The sequence below is a fragment of the Falco punctatus genome, assembly GCF_963210335.1.
Source record: "Falco punctatus genome assembly, chromosome: 1".
Lineage (NCBI taxonomy): Eukaryota > Metazoa > Chordata > Aves > Falconiformes > Falconidae > Falco > Falco punctatus.
This window is the reverse complement of record NC_137580.1, coordinates 96543799-96563039: the sequence shown is the minus strand read 5'-3', so window position 1 is coordinate 96563039 and position 19241 is coordinate 96543799. Positions and strand designations below refer to the sequence as shown.

At 48.4% G+C, this 19241-nt stretch overlaps 1 protein-coding gene across 1 annotated transcript in view; it reads left to right on the top strand.

The window, feature by feature from the left end:
• The window catches only part of CCDC92 (coiled-coil domain containing 92), a 137158-nt gene that overhangs the window by 91827 nt on the left and 26090 nt on the right, over positions 1-19241 (top strand). Inside the window, exons 4-5 of the mRNA XM_080370520.1 lie at positions 15984-16134; positions 19059-19235. The gene's annotated coding sequence lies outside the window, so the exon portion shown is untranslated. The remainder of the gene's footprint in view (positions 1-15983; positions 16135-19058; positions 19236-19241) is intronic.

The following is a 19241-nucleotide window of genomic DNA, read 5'->3' as shown; positions in this document are numbered from 1 at the left end:
TGCTTGCACCTTAGCTCAGTGCATCCAGTTCTTGTGATTTATCTTGTTACAGTGAAATGGGGACAAGTGCAGAGATGGGTACTGATGTATTAGAAAATCCACCAAGTAAAAGCAATTGGCTGAACGCCTGCTTTCTTGCAAACCATAACTTTTCTTTTCCGCAGCATTTAGCATATTCAAAGCAATGCCAGCAGGCAAAAGCCAGGAACTAGAGGCCTGTAATTTGCCTTTGCCGTCTCTGGGTTACTGGCGTTGAGTGAACGTTTCATAAGTTTCATTATGGTCTCAAACTGCAAGCCAGGTTCTCCAAGACATCCGCTGCGAGCAGGGCTTTGGGCAAAGAGAAAAAGAGAGAAGCTCTTGTTCATACAGCCTGGGCCGGGTCTTGGGTTGAGGTTTAAGTGAACCTGGGCCGTTTGGGTGGGACCCACTGAAGCTGACAGGCTGTGTGTGGTTTGGATTCAAATCTTGGCAAAACTGAGCTCTGGCCTTGAAGAGCATGCCTTGCTCCATGAGCCTGGAGGACCCTTCCTGCAGCAGCACCAAGCAGTACAGGGAAGGGACAGGTGCTAAAAGCAGCAGCTCCGAGGCTTAGTCAGTGAGGAAAAGCCATGGCTGTTGTTCTGAGCTCTTCTTTCCTTGTGCTGCTGCGCTGGTTGCAGGTCTCAGCTCAGGTAGTCATCCACAGAGATGTGGCGTTCCTTCCCAGCCCCTAGAGAGGGAATAATTTCCTTCTACTCATTGTACACCAAGGCAGCAGCTTGGGCTTCTGCATGGGATGGGATTTAGTCGCAAGGGTGGACCATGGCCTTACCTTGCAGCAAAATCCCAAAGCTGCAGCAACAGGGTCTCATCAGTACTGGCATGTTAGGGCAGGCAGAAACTTAGCAGTAAATGTAGGATTATACAAACCATGGCAAGTTCCCACCAGAGCATTCTTCAAGGCTGAAATGACCAGCTGCAAAAAACATCCATCTAGTAAGGGATGCACATGTGAAGATGTGCGCATCGTTTTGGCTTTGGATAGGCTGGAGGGATGTTTTTCTCATAGCCTGAGAGTAACAAAGAGGATTAATCTCTCAAAAAAAGCCTGGGGCACTATGTTGAAGTGGGTTTTCATCAGTTTTGTGCTATTGTGTGCGTATCTCGGGTTTACTAATGATTCAAATGAAAAGTAATCAGGAGAAGTGCTTGGAGAAGGAGATTTTCCTGTATTTATTTTGGATGTATGTCCAGTGGAAAAATATCTTCCTAAGCATTTTGCTTGGCGATGTGGCCTGTTTCATTTGGAGAACAATTGATGGCGATGATGAGTGGTGTTAGATGTGATCACTGTTCGACAGCTTTTTGACTTGCCTGCAAGTCAAAGCAGCAAATTCCACGTGACTGCACATGTGTGCCGAGGAGAGGGTGGGGAGGCAGGGGCCACAGACAAGCTGCTTGACATGTTCGATCAGGTCTTCGCCGAACTCTTTACCAGGCAGAATGCAGCTTGTTAATGCATTGCCCTTTTTTGCAGCAGTGTCTTGCTGTGCTAACCCTGAGCTGGTGCTTGACTGTGCGCTCTGCAGTTTGGTGAGATACTAGTGGACTAACACTGCCCTCATGTTGTGGGTATAATGCAGAGGTGGGTTGAACCTGTTAGTGGAGAATTTGCCAGTAGCTCTGGGCATGGTGTATTACATGTTTACAGGAGCAAACTGCTCCCGCTGACTTTCTGTGTCCCAAATACAATGGGATTTATCCTCAGCTGATGCTGTCCTCCCACCATATTCACCCCTTCCCAGGAGAGCTGCACCAGCTGTAGCCCATCCCTCCCCTCCCCCAGGTCCCGAATGGATGAAGGGAGTGATATGCACAAAGCCATCCTGTCCCTTAGTTCCCTCGCTGGCCATTGGCAACTCAGCAGAGGGGCCGTGAGGGAGGTTAAATCAGTGAACACCATTTGCCTGCCTTAATTTCTGAAAAAGGAACAGCCATCTGCCACGTTCGTGCCCTCCCTTGCTGAGGGCTTCTCCAAGCGGTGGCCTCTGGTCTCAGTGGCACAAGGGCTAAATCCAAAGCAACTTTGCTGAAGTCTTCAGAATTGCTCCCAGGGTAACTGAGAGCAGAGCAGGGGCCCCGAGAGAGTTTCCTAAGCTTCACAGCCATAGCCGCAAGACAAATAAAATGAGATTAACCAATTACAATTAAAATGAGAGAGAACTGCTTTTGACAGTAATTTTGAATTTCCCCTAAAACCGCTTCCAGCTGTGACCTCTGACTTGTGCAGCGTTTGCCTGAGATCTGCCTCTGGTTGTTTGTTAGAACTGGTGCTTGCAAGGATATTCAGTCCTGTCTAACGAGAGGTTTCCTAGGAAAAAAAAAAAAGAAAAAAAGCAGCAAATAATGGAAGAGGAACTAACACGGGGTATCCCTGCAGTGAGGCCCAGACATGAGAGCCCTTCTAGCAAGCAGACAAGAACAGCCAGGCAATTTCCAGTGAATTAAGCAGAGCAGTGCTTGCACCAAATTCCCCCAGCCCCGTACTGGTGTGTTGTATTCTGCAACTGTGAATCCCGTCCTGGGAATACCCTAATTCATGTTGGGGTAGAACAGATCTCTAGTCCCACAAAGAAGTTCGCTGTGGGCAGATCTTGCCCTTGCTTCAAAAAGAGAGCAAGACTGTCTACAAGATTGGAATTATTATCATTATTATCTGGAGATTTCAAAAGGTTTGTTATGCAGGCAGTGCCACACAACCAGCTCTCATCTTAAAAGCATCCAATCCTTTCAGACAACTTAATTCCTTAAAATGAGTAGGTGGGTTTGGCTCATTCTTTAGCCTGTGCTACTATCCACTAGCAGAATTTCTCCAGGTGCTGTTCAAAAATCAAGCCTTGAGGACAAGAATTTGGAGGACTACTGAGGAAGGAATAATATAACTGGGTGTGGGTTTTCACCCAAGTATTACCAGCAGCCTGCAGTCTCCTCTTAGCCAATATGCTGCTGCTGCTTCCCATCAGGAGACTGGAACTTCCCTTTGGACAGCATCAGAGAAGAGCAGCACTTCCAGCAAAACCTCTTCTCATTTCAAAACAACTGCACCAACAGCACTCACAGCATTCAAGGCTGAGCTTTTTGAGCAAAAGTGTCTTCCATTTAATAAGAGATCAGGTGTTGCAAAAGGAGGAGTTGAGAGTAGGGTGTTAGGTGCCTGCAGATTTCTGCATGGGCTGATAAAGTGAGTAGTCTCCATTGCCTGCATCGTCTGTGTGTCTGCAGACACGTTCGGTGGCCACAAGCCATCTATATGCTGCATCTCTGCCATCCCAGCATTTCCACATTCAGTCTGGGAGGAGGCTGTGCCTTGCACAGGAGTACATGCGGACATGAGGTGACACACTTGAACTTTCTCCATCTCCACACAGTGCAGCAGGATTGATTTCCCATGCTGCAAGGAGACGCGGCTGTGAGAACAGTGACTAGAGCCCATGATTAGGAGTGTAAAAAATGTATATATAAAGTTGCTATTTTTATTCTTCAGGCACAGAAGGTGAGAGGAAAAATAGACAGATAAAGGTGCATCCTCTCAAGGCTGCATTACTTGAGTCAGACAGTGTATTAAATTATTTCTACTGTGATCTGCCAGCTTTGAAAGCCTTCCAGGTGCTCTAGCACCGTATTGCTGAGGTCAGTACTCTAGTCACCTTTCTTTGTAATTTCTTTTGACATTAGTGCTTTTTAAGAAATGTGTTATTCTTTAGAGACGAGATCTGAAAGTAATTTTGAAGACAGAAATGCTGCTTGTTACCTGCACACCGGTTATATTCATTTAATTTAGAATGAAGCAACTGGTATTCAGTGCTGTCACACCTGGGTGACTTTCAAAACAGTTTTGTGTAAACAACTGTCTGCCCACACTCAACACGGGTCTAGTATCTTTGCATCTCATTATCTTAAAGCTCTTTTCCAGCCTAAATGATTCTATGATTCTATGATCTGCCAACACCATTGTTTGTTTTGTAAAGTACCTGAGTTTGCATCTGAATTGCTAGTCTGTTCTTAAAAACTTCCCATGATGGGCATTTCGCATTTCCCTAGGTAGCCCCTCCCTGAGTTTTCCATTTATTTGGCTTTTCCTACAGTCCTGTCTAAAACTTCCTTGCTATAAACTAAGCTGCTTTCTTCTTGCCCTTCCCAAGGTTCTGGAGGACAGTTGCAAATATCAGAAAATCATTATCGTGTTCCCCTCATTCTTCTGTCTTCTAGACTAAACAAATTCACTTCCTTCCACCTCGCCTTACAGGTCATGTTTTCAAAACCTCTTTATCATTCATTTTATTCTCTTTGCACATATTCCTGTTAGTCTGTTATCTTCCTTAAAATGTACTAACCCAAACTGAGTGGATGGAGTCTCTCACTACAGGGCAAATCTTTTCTGAACCTTTATCAACTTCACGACATCCTGTTTGGAGTTGTAGCCTATGCAGCCAGTCAAAGCATTCCCGAAGTTATTTACATTTTCAGCTATGTCATCTTTGGTGATATTCAGGCCAAATCTTAGGGCACCAGTAGATGTGCTCTTTGTCTTCGATTCAGAGTCCCTCCACTGAATTGCAGTACGGGGTAGTGCAGGTGCTCCTGGTTTAGTTTTCACAAAGCAGATCAGCAGGGTTGAAACCAAAAACAAACACACATGTGTCTTAGTCCCTCTCTCTGCCCGAGTTCTCCCATTTGTGGAAAAAAATAAAAGAGGGGAGAAAAACATGTCCTGGATATACTAAACAGACCCATACCTGCCTCATAAGGTCTTACAGCCCTTCAAAATATTTGCTTAATCTCCCAGTATCTTGGCACGGTACATAGGTATTAGCGCTCCCAGGTGTTTTTATCCATTGATCTCAAAATATTCTCCTCCTTGTTTTAAACACGGGGAGACCGAAGTGTTTGGAGTCTCGGTTTTCATAGGCAACAATGATCCCCTGCTCCATTTAAAGTCAGTGGAAAATGTAGGTTGCAAGCCAGCTGGAGGACTGGGCTTTAAGTGACATGCTGAGGTCCCCTCGAAAGCTAATGCCACAGCCAGGAGTTAGAGCCCAGGTTTCCTGAGTCTGTCTAGAGTTCAACGAGCAGAACCAGGCTGTCTTGCACTCAGTCATATAAACACACCTAGCACAGTCGTATGGTCAAACCCATGCTGTAACTTCCCAAGTAAAAACTCCTCAGTCATGGCAGGCATCATGGCATTCTGGAGAAGAGCTGGGTTCATCACAACTGCTCACTAACTAGAAATCTCATTGCAAGTTGCATAGCTGAAAAGCCTGTTAAAGAAAACAAATAGCACCTGCACTGAGCCCTGCCATACTCCAGCAGTAAAAGATATTAATAGTTTCCAGCTCTGTGTTTTGCATGTTGGCTTGCCAAAGCTCACCTGCTCTGGGTGAAATGGGAGGCTGCTCAGTGTTGGTCACTGAACAAAAGGCTGGTCTGTAAAAGACAAATCTGGGGGAATTTTTTAAATTCCAAAAATAGACAAGGGGGAAAAATGTGCCAGCAAGATGGATCTCATTTCATTTCCCAAATCCCTCTGGTCTCCAGAGTTCATTCTTTGCTCTTAATGTTTCATGCTATGGCTTATTTTAGTCTCCTTAGTGGAAACTTTAAAACATTTACTTAAAGGCAAAGCTTCAGCTGGCATAAGCTGTCACAGCTCCCTTGGCTTCAGTTGCCTTCAGCAGAAGAGCTGCCCTTTAGCATTTAAATTGCTTATTAGAAAGTGGAAAACTGTGTTGCTTGAAATCATCTGCAAAGACTAAGGAGAAAGGAATATAAAGGAAGGGGCCACGGTATGGATTTCAGCTGAGAAACAGTCTTTCCACAGGGACAGGTGCAAATACGGAGCACTCCAGGCACGCACTACTCTTCAAGTCTCTCCTCAGATCCCCCTCCAAAGCAGCTGCTGGTGTCCCCCCAGCAGCCCTGAGGGGCTGGTGGTGCCCTGTCTGGCTGGGCAGAAGGAATGGAGGCTGAAAGCATCTCTTGAGGGACAGTACAGGCTGCTGGGCACCAGTAGTCTGGAGCCATGTTAAGTGGCCATGCCCAAATGGTGCTTCTTTGTGCCAGGGAGATGTGTCCAGAAGCACCAAGGGGGTTCTAATAAATGTTTTCCAAACTGTTGATTAATTGGTGGGAGCTCTGCCTTGGAACTCATGAACCCATTTGCTACAGCCCTTGCACCAGCCTGGAAAGCTGCTGTTCTAGCCGAATGGCCAGGAGAGTCTTCCTCTTACACCTGGCAAGTGCCAGTGCCCCATCCTGGAGCCATTCCAGGCTCCATCCTCACTGGCCTGTTTTGCAGCAACACAGTACTGCCACCACTCTGTAGCTCCCTCCTCATATCCATGCCCTGTCTCCTGCCTTGCTTGTGTGAGAAACATCACGTTAGGCCACGGCAGAGCTGTTCAGGCATAGAAGCCTCTTCCAAAAGCATCAGTGGTCCCTCATGAGTGAATCCCTCTTGCTCTTGGCTTCCACATCAGACCCAGCCCACTCAGGCTGCGGACCTCCTGCTCCAGCACAGCTCAGCTCCCCAATCCTGCATTGTCCCTCGCTGCTCTAGCACAGCCCTGGTGATTGTGCAGAGGTAAAACAATACTGACGCAGCTGCCGTTCAACTCAGTGCTTTTACAGGGAGCATCTGCAAGCTCTTCTTTTTGTTCAGCACATCCTAAAAGAAAAACAAAAAATCTGCAGAGGTGCAATATGCTTTCCTTTACTGTCAAGTTTAACAAACAGCCATGTGAGCTTCCACCACTTCATGATGCAGGGTTCCTGCACTGGTCCCTCTGTCTTGTGTGTCCTGACTTAAATTGAACCAGCCTCACTGATTCTCCAGTAAATCACGTCAGCAGGGCATTTCCAGATCAACTCCAGCCTGACTAAGACCAGAAGAGATTGCCAAAGCCCAAAGGATGGGAACAGTCATTTTGCCAGCACCCTGGCTGGACTTGTGTCTCCGTAAGAATGTGTACACTTCCCTTTGCTTTTGCAATGGCACCAGCATGTTGACGAACTGCTATTTATCCCTTAATTACTCCCATGACTCACATTAAAGTAACAATTTTCCATAGAAACAAACACAAGCAGAGCTGACAGCACTCAGACTGCTTTTATTCTGAAATGCTTTCTGTACTTTGGGTTCTGAGGGTGGCAACTCTGGAGGCTGCTCCATGTTCCTGGTGCTGAGGTTTGCCCGAGTTAAGAGGAATGAGACTCACTGGGCACTCGCTTGCTCTGGGATAGGGAGGAAGGGTTACAGCCACTGGGCTACAACCTGAGTGGGGCTGAGGACCCCACAGCATGCTGTAATTTCAGGGGAGATGGACACTAAGCATAGCTCAGGACAGGGTAGTTTCTGTCCACGGTGGTTCCTGGGTGTTCTTAGGACATGCTCATCTGCTAATGTTCTTGCCAGGACACTCCCTCTGTTTGATTTACCCACGGACACCTCAACCTGGGCTGCTGCTCTGTGTTTTTACTTGTCTTAAGAGGCTCGATCAGGGAGAGCAGCATGAGTGCCATCCCTGGATCTTATCTGGGAATATTCATCCTGTTCTGTTTGTCGGATCAATTACAGGTGCTGCAGTTGGGTGGAATCATCCTTGGCTGAGTCAGTTGTTTAAAATAACTAACAAAATAATTAGTTGGCAGATCTCATCTACATCCTTTGGGCCAACCTGGCATCAGTTCTTATGTGGGGTCCTCATGGACTTCAAATCCTCTGAAGCTCTTTCAGTGTTCTTGACCCTTGGATGCTCAAGAAGGGTCTTTTTCTTTTACAAACCTGACTGCCTTGCCTTGGCACTAGATTTGTCAAAAATCAATCAAGTTTTGTTCATCTGTAGAGCCAAGAGAAACAGGGCAGAGCCAAAGCTGTTTGTCTGATTGCTCTACTTGCAGCTGCCATTATTTATAGCAATTAGATGTCCCTGGTAATGGTGTCCCAGTGCCTCCCCATCCAGGGCAGGAGCCCACCCCAGGGCAGGAGCAGGGGTTTCTCGTTCCTCAGAGCTGTATGTCTACCCTAAAATGACCCAACCAAGGGAGCTCTTCCCAGGGCTTTGCCACAGACAGCGCACCCACGGCAAAGTGTGTGTATCCACGTAGGAGGCTATGGGCCAGCCCCCCCGTAGCCTAAGAGGAGGGAAAACAGCCACGCACTCTTCCCGAGGCAGAGAGTTGTAACGTCCAACGCAGATGTAGATACAGGCGTGCTCAGAGCCTTCTGCCAGGAAACGGGGCCCCTTTACAAAACCTGCTGCACAGTCATGTAGAACAGACCGTTCCTGCTCCAAGCTGAGTCCTAGCGTCACCGAAACAGCAGAAGCAAGCAGGTGGGTGGGAGAGAGGAGGGCTGTGGATGCACTGGGTGATGAGAGCAGTGGCACTGTAGCAGCACCCAGGGCCAGGAGGTCGCCAGAGGCTCCTGCTTTGCTTTGCTCTGGATTTTGCTTCACGGCGTGCTGGAGCTGAGGGAGCAGAACCCTGGGAAGCTTGAGTGAGGCTGCCTTCACGCAGGCAGCGTGATGCTTTTGCCACTACCTGTTTTAGGAGATTGTACGATTTGATGTAGAGTCTGTTAGAGTTGGCTGGTAACTTGCTTACACTTTGTCTGTGCAGATGAAGTTGCCTCCATGTTACACTTCTAGGCTCCCCACGCACACCCCCTTTAACTTCACAAAGTGCAGGTTTTAAAAAATAATAATTTAAAAATGCAACGTTGGCTGTTCAGGCTTCCCAGGAAATGCCTACAGGTACTGGCTGTGCAGGAAACATCTAAAAAAGGGCGGGGGGGTGGGGGGGGGGTGGGGGGGTGGGCAGGCAAAGCCCAGCAGACCTGGATTCTTCAAGACCATGGGCAGCTTCTTCCTCTCTACCTCTTCACTAGCTCTTCAGGGCTGCTGGCTGTCTCTTCATTTTGCTTGCCAGGCCCCACACATTACAAATGTGTTTCATGAGGGCTTGTGAGCCTCCCACCATGCCAGAGCCCCACCAAGTCTCTTCTCCTCTGAAGAAGAGACTTGTAAGGGCTCAGTAGCCATGACTCAAGCCAGATCTTCAAATGGGGCCAGCACTCAATGAACCACTGGGCTTTTCTGAAAGTCTGGCTCTGAGGAGAACCGTTCTTTTCTTTTTTGGTTTTTTTTTGTTCCCCTGCACATTGGAGTTGAACTAGGACTAAATCTGTAATATAAACATTAGACTGAACAGGCTGAACATCTCTTCCCTAGAGGACTTCTTTCTTTGTCTGCTGCCTTCATCTGTGCTGAGGTTCTGATAACAAATGTGTGCCTCATGGAACCATCTCCTGCAGGACTGATGGAGCCCTGTTCCATGGGGATTTTCAACCCAGGCTGCAGAAAGGTCTGGGAAGGAGAGAGCTGGAAACAAGCCTTTCCTGGCAGAGAAAGAGATTAGAGCAATTAAACAGTTCTTCCAGCAAGCAGGGCTGTATTTAGGCAGTGCAAGCCCCTACTTTGTGCCTAAACACCTGAAATGACCAGGCATGAGGCCAAGATTTTCAACTTTCCCTTAAACAAGCGTGTTTTTGACTCAGTCAGGGAGACAGAATAAAGTGTATCAGCTCACCAAATGCCAGGAGAGCTACCTGCATGAGCAGGGAGCGGGACTTGTCCCTGTCCTCTTCCTACAGTCCCTTTTGAAGCACCTTTGAATGATGGCAACTGAGAGGCACCCACCGGGGAGGGACCAGGGCAGGAGCAGGAAAGGTGCCAGGTAGGGCCATGGTGTCCATCACCTCCTCTCTGTCCCACACAGGACTCCTGTTAGCCATGGGGCAGCCCCTGTGTGACTGACCACAGCAGTGTCATGAAGGCTGTTCCCATGGGTGCAGGGATCCATGCAGGTACAGCAGGATCAGCGCAGCGAGAAAGAACAGAGAGAAACAAAGGAACTAAAAAATGTCTCCCCACGGTGTCCCCTGTGAAAACGCTCCCAATTCCTGTGTCCTGCCACAGGGTTATTGCCTGGACTTGCCTCACACATTTGCCAGCAGCAGATTCTGCTTTCAACGGTGACTTTAAAATATTTAGTGGGTTTTGAAGCGAGAAGGCAAAGAGAGAGACAGCTCCCTTGTTCCTTGTCCAGGTTTAACAGAGGGCTTAATTTGAGATGTGAAGCACAAATCAGGGCACCTTCACCCTTCCACCTTAACTGGACTGCTTGGCCTCAGCAGTCAGACTGCAGCCTCCCTTCTACCAGGAGGTGGCTCTGCCCAAAACCCTTCTCCTCTCAGGATGCAGAAACATCGCCTAACATCTACCTGAGTTTTCTTTTCCTTAGAGGTTGGTGTAGGGTGACACCAGTGAGTGGCTTGTGTTTTCACAGGTAGGGGCTCCAATCTTGTTCCAGAAAAAGCGCTTAATTGCTTCTTGCTTCTCCTGAATCAGGGACATCTCTTGAGACCAGCAGCTTCAAAGACACATCCCCCTCACTCTATCAAAACAACATTTAGAACTAGTTTGAATTTCTTCCAGCTGGCCTCATGTTCCAGAGATCACTATCAGCACCCGGGAGGAAAGAATTAGCAAGAAAAACAAGCATCTCTTTAAACTTCAGAAAGAAAAAGAAAATGCAAAGGAAAAGGCCATGTAAAAAGCATAGATGTAGCCCAGTGATGTCCAAACAACGTGCTCTTTTCCTAGGGTTGTTTGAGGTAGAAAGGAGCCTCATGGTTGGATTTTCTTGTGTCAGCTGGAGACTTTGAACACTAATGGCAGGGTTTTACCAAAGCCAGATGCATTTGCACAGGTACTGCCTCTATGAGCTCCCTCCCGATCACTGGAAATGAGCACCTAACGCGAGGATCAGCGCAGGCTGGAGCATGTGCCTGTGGAAGCAGGGAGGCACCGGAGCAGACACGCCGATGCACATCAAGTTTTCAAACGTATGTGCTTGGCTCTTCATGACAAAATCCTTTCGTGCCCCCACAAGGGACTTCTTGTGACTCTCTCTTCCCTCAGAAAAGCATCACAGTTGCCGACTTTTCCCTTTTACCAGGAGATCAAGCGGTTGGGCTCAGGGTAAGCAGTGGGAAAGCCTGGAAGAGGCAGATCCCTTAGCAGCAGAGAGCTTCCCACAGCCAAGGCTCTCCCCAGAGCTCAGCCAGGCAGTTTTGTTGTGGTTATGGCTGAGCCGCCTCCTCTTGTGTAGCTGTCCTGCACCCCAGCCCAAGCCCTGCAGCCATCCTCAGCATCTTTCCTTTGGTGCACAGACTGACTTGCTGACATGTGAACAACTGCTTTTAAAGAACAGATACCCTCCATTTCAAAGAGCAAAGTCCCTCAGGCAGCTGGGGGAAACTGGCAAAGGACACCGACTGAATTTGTTTTTGCTTTGCACTCCCTGTGGTTCTTCACACGAAGAAGCCAGTGGCATGAGATGGGGCTTGGGGACCAGAAGTTGGTGCCTTTGCATGTTAGAAACCATTTCCGTTAGCAAGCCTTACCAGCACTCTTTCTGTATTTGTGACCCCCACGGTGCTATTTTTCTGCCTTTCCCAATACTTTCTCTTCTTCCCTATTCAGTCTGCTGATGGGCCCAGCCTCTTAGCTGGCTCTCTTCAAAGGAGGGCAGTAAGTTATGCCATCATTTCTCCTACTGCTCTTTTCTCCAGCAAATTTCCATTATGATCAGAAAAAAGCCTAGCAACCATCACCTCTGCTCTTTGATGACCTTTGGTTTGTTATCAAGCTATCATTCATAATTTGTCTTCACTTGCTCTATCTAAGTAAGGAGATGGATAGATACATAGATATAAGGATGAAGGAGGGGGGTAGAAATTTGTGGTGATTACTGGCCCAAGTGGAATTGGAAGGGGTGGGAAATTCCATCGAGTTGCACCAGTTGACACCTTCCAAGGTACTGACTTTCTCTGACAGTGAAACATTTCCCACTACCAGAACTCAATTTATTGTCTGCTTGGGTTTAGTGTGCAGTTAAAGGAAAATTCACAAGACACAATTAAAGCAAAAGTTACAGATTGATGTTTCAGCTTCCAAGAGTCAAAAAAGTGAACTTGAGCATATGTAACTTCAGAGACTAACCTAATCTTCCCCTCTTGCTGAGAAGATTCACATAGCAACAGTGAATAGGGCTTTCTTCAATTTGTTCTATCCTGTGTGTATTTTAGATAACCCTTTTTTTCCCAGAATTTCATTTAGCTACTCATACTACAAACACAAGGACAGATGGTCACCAGATCAAACTTAATCAGCATTCTGTATGCTGGATTTTGAGCTTAGAAATTCATCTGGTTCTAGTAAAGCATAGTCTGAAACCTGCCTGATGTTTAACTCAACCACAGAATTGTATTAAATTTCTAAGCCTCCCCATCCTCACAAGAGATTGAGAAGGAAACCATTGGGCATTTGTAGAAAAGGGTTGATTAGGAGTTTAATTATCAGAGATCAAAATCCGCTCTCTTACTGGTGTCTCACTGGAGAACAGCATTTTTAATGGGGGACTGCAGCCCAGTCTCACCCATTTGTTTCTTCTTGAAATTCACTACAGGGTTAAATCCAGCCCTGGAGTAAGAGGAGGCAGTTTTGTTTACACCCCCTTACACCACACGGAATTCAAGGTCTGGACCTTGGTGGTGCACCCTCAGTCAAGGCAATCTGAACTGCTTTCCCATGGCTTCTTCTCATTCTGCTCCTTGTCAGGCTCCCCCCTTTTCTGCCTCTCGTTGCTGTTCGTTATCAGCCCAGCAGCGCTGCACTCCACGTGAGCGTCCCCATCCCAAGGCCTCGACGTTACAAAGACAGGACAAGCAACCAGCTCCCCCAGGGCTGAGTCTCAGAGGAGAGCTCTCAGGCTTCACCAGCCTTTTGGGCTTCTACATGCCCATGAGCACACAGGTACATGTGCATCAGAAGCCATAGCAAAGCCTCCTTTGCCTTAAGTGAAGGACAAGTTGATCCCCTGTCCTTAAATCCTCTGTCCTTCAAGCTGGTGCGGTGATCTTTTCACTGTCTTCAAAAACACTCAGCTATTTTATCCCTTGTGCCACAGTCTGTTAGAGATGTGTATACCACTGCATTTTTTTACTTTGCTGCCTTTATTTGCATAACTGTGGCATGGGGCTGACTGGCTAGAAACCAAAAACCACTCCAAATGGCACAGAGGCGACAGCCATCTGTGTCTTTTTCACATTTGGTTTCATTGTTTTAGGATCAAATCCAACCGCTGCAACCTACAGTAACTCTAGACTTTTCAAGGCTCAGAGCTTTCCATATAGCACGGTCTGTGGTTTCACTGTGAAGAAGCAAACCTGGAAAAAAAACTTGTTGGACTGAATCAGAAGTATTTTAGTTAGTGCAGCAGGAGCTGCCAGTGGTGAAAATAGCACTTCTGGAGCATGAATGAACGGAGTGGTGTTTCATTCTGTGCACGTTAGACAATTTAATCCTAACTCGGCATTATGGTCGCGCTGGGCAGTTTGCTCTTGAGATGTATTTCCACTGCCACATCATAAATATAAATGCTCTTTATGAGGCAGCCATGGATGGAAGGCATCTCGTGGTTGCTAAAGGTTATTCTGATGATGTATATCCAAAGCCCTCCTGTTTGGCATTAATTAGCACAATGTACTATTTTGCAATTTCCCAGCACAGACACGTCCAGATTCCTGCTAGGAATTGGAAGTGGCATCACCCGCCACCCACTCCTCCACCCAGACCAGACAGCATTGATACAATCACTCCCTCACATGAAGCTGTGTATCCCCCACAACCCCCTGGCAGGGGGCGTGCAGGGGCTTGGAGGATGCAGGATTTTTTTGCATTACAAAAGCAAGCCATTTCAAACAGGCCTGAGGCTGGGACTTTCATCGGGGTCTCTCCCATGGGTCCCAAAATCCCAGTGCCATTAGCTGGGGGCAATCAGAAGCTCTTGGTTTGGCATGTGGGCTGGTGTATTCTGATGTCCATGCTGAGGGTTGCTGGTTGTGGGAAGCAGATGCCCACAAGAACTCAGATCCCTAAGGGACTGATGGGAGCTTGTGACCCACACACTGATTTGAACTCTTCATGTCACAGAACTGGGAGGAACTGGTGGAAAACATTCCCTTTTGTGTTTCCCGTTTCTCTGGGCTTGGTTGCTTCAAGCCTACTACTGCTCTTCCTACTGCAATGCTAAGGAAAATGCATAGGAGGTACTATGGGGGCTGGATTCTGCCCTTGCTAAAGGCCAAGAGAGAAGGGGAGACTTCCACTTTTTCTACCTTTTTTATCCCTGTTAGGTGTCTGAAAAGGATTTGCTACCAGCCCCAAGCTGCAGAGATAAATTCTGTACCAATCAAAGTGCCAAAAGGTGAAAATTTGTGTGTTGCAATGATATTGCATGGAACATAACACAGCTAAGCAGACCCTGTAATTAGGGAAGTACAGACTTAGCACTCATATCCTCCTCCTGCTCAGGCATCCCACTGGGGGGGCGGGGGGTGGGGGGGTGGAGGGTAGGTTGCCCTGCTGTTTGTAGCTTCTGAGTTCCCTGCACTGGGCTGAGTGTGCTTTTTCCACTGACTTTGGTGCACCACTATTTTATGTCCTCAATGCAAAGGCTCTTTTTTGTTTCTTTCTTATTAGTGGTTATATCTTGCCTCATGTAAGGACTGCTGGCCTCTGAGCTCTAATGCTGGGGCTGGTTTCTTCTACATTAGTCTCTTACACAAGAGCCACCCTCTCGAGCAGGCTGTACGGTGTGAGGTAGGTCCTTTCCCATGACTGATGAAGAGCTGGGACAGTGGGAAGCACTGATGGGGCACAGTTCCAGTCCTGCAGCTGTAACCCATTGCACCCACCGTGGGGGACAGCCACCCGCCTCCTGCAGCATCGAAGCTCCACTGCAGCTCAGCCTTTCCCAGCACCATGGTTTCTGCACGCCCTCCCCAGTGCTAAAATAGGCAGGCTTAGATGCACCAGTTAATTTTCCTTTTTACACCTCCAGCCTTCCTCCAGATAAATTTCTTTTCTTAACTCAGAAATACATTTGTTGCGAGTCAGATGCCAACAACTCCCGGTGCCAAAAAGATGTGCTCCTTCTGCTTGCTCTGTTTTCCTGTGAACTTTATCAGTTTTTGCTTGCTTCTCTATGACCTTTGGAGCCTGTTCAAAGTCATCTGCCTTTTGCTTTGATTTAATTTCAGTCCAGTGCATGTTGCCAGCTGATTTGTTGCCTGTTTTTACACATCACCAGCAAATCACCACCTCTTCATATTGTTTAGACAATCATCAAATCTAGGCTTGCCAGCTCTTTTTGTTAATGGGCTAGGAGGGATTGTTACATCTAGCTGATGTGACCAGAAAGGGACCAGAAAGCTGCTTAATTCCAGCTAACAAATCTTTAAAGCCAAATGTGGGACTTTTATGACCGGAGCAGGGTCTGGCCCATGTTATGGACTCAAGGTCCGCCTGCATGTCTGCTGTACCTCATCTCTCTGCTGATTAGCAGGGCGCTTCAGCTACCACAAGCACTGGCTCCGCTGGGCTGGAAATGAATCCCTCAAGTTGTGCCAGAGATTTGGTTTGTGCTGGTTCTGGGATGGAGACAGTTTTTTATTGTAGAGCCAGGTGGGAACTCCTGGGTCCTCTCCTACAGCTGGTCCCAGTTACAGGCAGCCTGGGATCAATGGGAGGTGAAGGAGCCTGGTGGCTTGTAGCTATGGTTGTTCCTGCAATGTCAGCAAAAGCTGTGGTAGACATGGGAGCCCCAGGTGAGGTGCAGAGTCCACAGGTCATGCTCAGGCTCAGCTCCAGCACCACGTAGCCCACAGAGTGACGCTTCCATGTAGGGAAGGCTCCACATTTTTCAGGTATTCCTCAGGAGAGCTACACTGAGGCCCATTTGTGGTGAAAGGCAGAAGTGCTTTCTCCACAACTTCAGTATGTTCTTCTGTGCACTTGTCTGTGTTGCCTTTACAGCTCCACGTATTGCGCTCGATGGCTCATTTAAGAGCAAGATTTCCTTTGTGGTCCAGGAGTAAAATCTGTATTTCCCTCAAATACAGAGAACAGTCAGAAGGGGAAGGCATAGTACAGTGGACATCTCCTGCTGCATCATTCAGGACCCGAGGTGCGTACCTATTTCTCGAGGCACAGACTTGCTATACATAGCTTTTAACTATTCTGACCTCATTTTCTCTGTATGGGTCCCCAAGTCCCTAAAGAAGATGATTTAAAGAGATAAGTGCTTAGTGGTCAGACATAACTGTGACGATTTTACATAGCGCAGTGGGTGTAGCGTTTGCAGAGGTGGCCTGCACATGTCATGGCTTCCCCACAGAGGTTTAATTTTTATTCTTTCTCCTTCTGTTGGTTCCCTTCCCATAAATTACCAGAAGGAAAACATGCCAATGTTCCACATGAGCCAGGGAAAGCCAGTAGCAGCCCTTAAATGAAAAGTAACTTACGATTAAAAAATGTTAGTGTAAACAGACCCAGCCTTTTCAAGCGCCCTTCTCCCCCGAGGCACGAGGGGTAACTAACGGGGCTGGCCTGAAAAAGTGGGAGCAGCACATTTACAGGTAGATGCTCAGGTCAGTGCAAAACCTCATACAGTCAGATCTTGCCCTGCAAACCCCCGTGCCCTTGATTACGATTCCAGCCCCGAAGGAAGCGGGGCAGTTTAGGGCCATAGCCATTCGCGGGATGAGAGCCGCATTCTGCTGTTCTGCATTCAAGGCTTGCAGTAAAGACTGGCACAGGGTTGCGGGTCACATTTGGCAGAGAGGTTCCCTCGAAGAGGGCTAAGCTGGGCACCCAGGAGCCCGGAGTGCCTCTCATCCTGCCGATCCACTGCCACAAAAAGGCTCATGGGCTGTGTGAGCCCCAGCGGGGCTGTGGGCTCCAGCCCTGGCTGGTTCTGCACGGCTCAGCCACCCCAGGGCCGTGCAGCCAAGTACCGGGGCAACTTTAATGTTCCTCCAGGCCATCGGAGCAGCCAAACAGGCTGCGGAGGTCAGGGATTAGTCCTGGCTTGGCTTCAGTATGCTCTCTTGAGCACCATCTGAATCTCAAATGCGCCAGGTCTGCAGTTACGTATCTGATCCAGATTAAAGCTCATTTGCTTGCACAGCCTTGCAACAGAGAGCTCGGTTCAAGCTCAGTCACTTAATGTTTGCCAAGTTTTTGCATTTTGCGCTGAGATCTAGGCTGCTACCATCACTCACGATGCCAAGTCTGCCCACACGTCCTCCTGCCACCCACGGAGTCACGTGCTCCCAAGCAAAGCCCGGTAATGCCACATCTGGGGGTTGCAAAGCGCAGACGGGACAGCCGCTCGCACACCCCAGGGACCCGGGCGCAGCCAGCCTGCAGGGTTTACAGCGTGTTGCAGGCACATCTCAAACTTCTCATGAAAGGCCAAGGAAAAAGGCATCACCAGAGAGCCCTGGGGCTGGAAAGCAGCCTGGGACAGCCTATCCGTTGCTGTTCCAGTGCCCACGTGTGGCCAAGCCCTGAATCTTTCCCTCTTTTGCTTTGGTGCATCCAAGCGCAGAGCGAGCTCTTTGCGAAGAAAGCAAGTGTCCTCTGCTGGCTGCGAGCAAAAAGCGCATGTGGTGGTACCCCGGCCAGGGCCAGCATCGGAGCAGGGAAGAGTTCTGTGGAGTCTGTGACCTCGGTTTGTTTCAAAGTTGAACGATAAACGAAGCGTGAAATGCAGTTACAAGCCGGCTGCTTGCAGCAAGGGAGGGGGTCAGGGTCTCTGCCTTCTGGCTGTGGGGGCAGGGCAGGGTGCAGCCCTTCTCCCTCACAGCCCCATTGCTGGGGGGACCCCAAGTGGGTCCCCCGCTACAGCCCAGGTAAGGCCTGAGGTGGAGGAGGCTGCAAGGGGGGCAGCTGCACAAGGGGGGCAGCTGCACAAGGGGGGCAGGAGATCAGAGGTGCCCAAGGCACAGGAGCAGAGGAACTCTTCACCAGCACGACGCACATTTTGGGCAGTGCCTGCAGAAAGGACGTAAGAGCAGGGGCCAGAATCCAGCATGCGTTTCTTCTCTGTGTTTCTGAAACAATCCCTTGGAGATCAACGGGGTTTCACATCTTTCCCCATCTGTTCTTAATCTGTTCTCTTGGCAGATGCCAAACCACCATACCCCATATGGAAAAACACAAAACAAAATACAAAGCCTTGTATCTCCTCTGGTTTTATTCAGAAATGTTCCCCGGAGCCTGGCTCTGTTCATGCCCCAGGCATGTGTGGAGGCCCAGGGACAACCTGCACCGGGGACAGGGCCTGCTGTCACAGGGGTGTCACAGCAAGGCCCAGGGAAGGGGTGGCAGGGTCGCAGGCTGTATCTGATGGAGCAGCTTTGTGTTTGTGCAAAGCCAGGGACTCAGGTGGGTCATTATCTGCTGCTGCTGGCATCCCCCTGCTGCCAAGAAGCCTGTACCCACAGCTGGGTCCTGCCGTTCCAGGCACCGCAGACCCTACAGCCAGAGCCAGTCCCGGCCAGGCAGGAGGTGGGCAGGGAGAAGGGAACTGCCTCACTGAAGATAGGGCCAGAAGGAAAACCAGTACCCTGAACCCCCAAAGGCTCCAGTCAACTTGTCAAGCAACCTCTCATCCTGGTGTTTTCTCAGCATTAATCCCTGCAAAATCTGTTGAGGACATGAGCAACAGCATTTTAATGGTACCCATGAATACATTATTCAAGGCTCAGTGACTACAGCACTGTCATTATCAGTGCCTGCACTGAACCATCTCTGACAATCAATAACACAGGATAACTCCCAACATCTAAAATTATTCTATCCTAAACTGTTCTTATCCTCACCCTATCGATCAGAAGGTCTGAGTGTTTGCAACAGCTTGTAAAGTAAATTGACTTTAACTTCCTTCTTTCCAAACACTGAAACTAGCTCTTCTCAGGACGCTGCCATGCAATTTACAGCTCTGTCACCAACTCCTTAATAGTTGCCAGGTTCTTTGAAGTCCTTTGAAAGTGAACACAATAAAAAGATATGAGCCGAGACTGACCACAAGTTTCTTGTCTACAGGTTCCTACGTGCCTTTTTCGGTGTTTTCAGCAAGCTAACGGAAACACATTCTGTATCTTCAAGGCAAGACGGTGAGGTTTTAGAGTTCCCTTGACTAGTAACAACAGAGAATTTTAGAGTTCTACAGCAGCCAAATGCCAGCGCATCTCCACATCTCAACTTCACCATCAGCCTCAGGTAAGA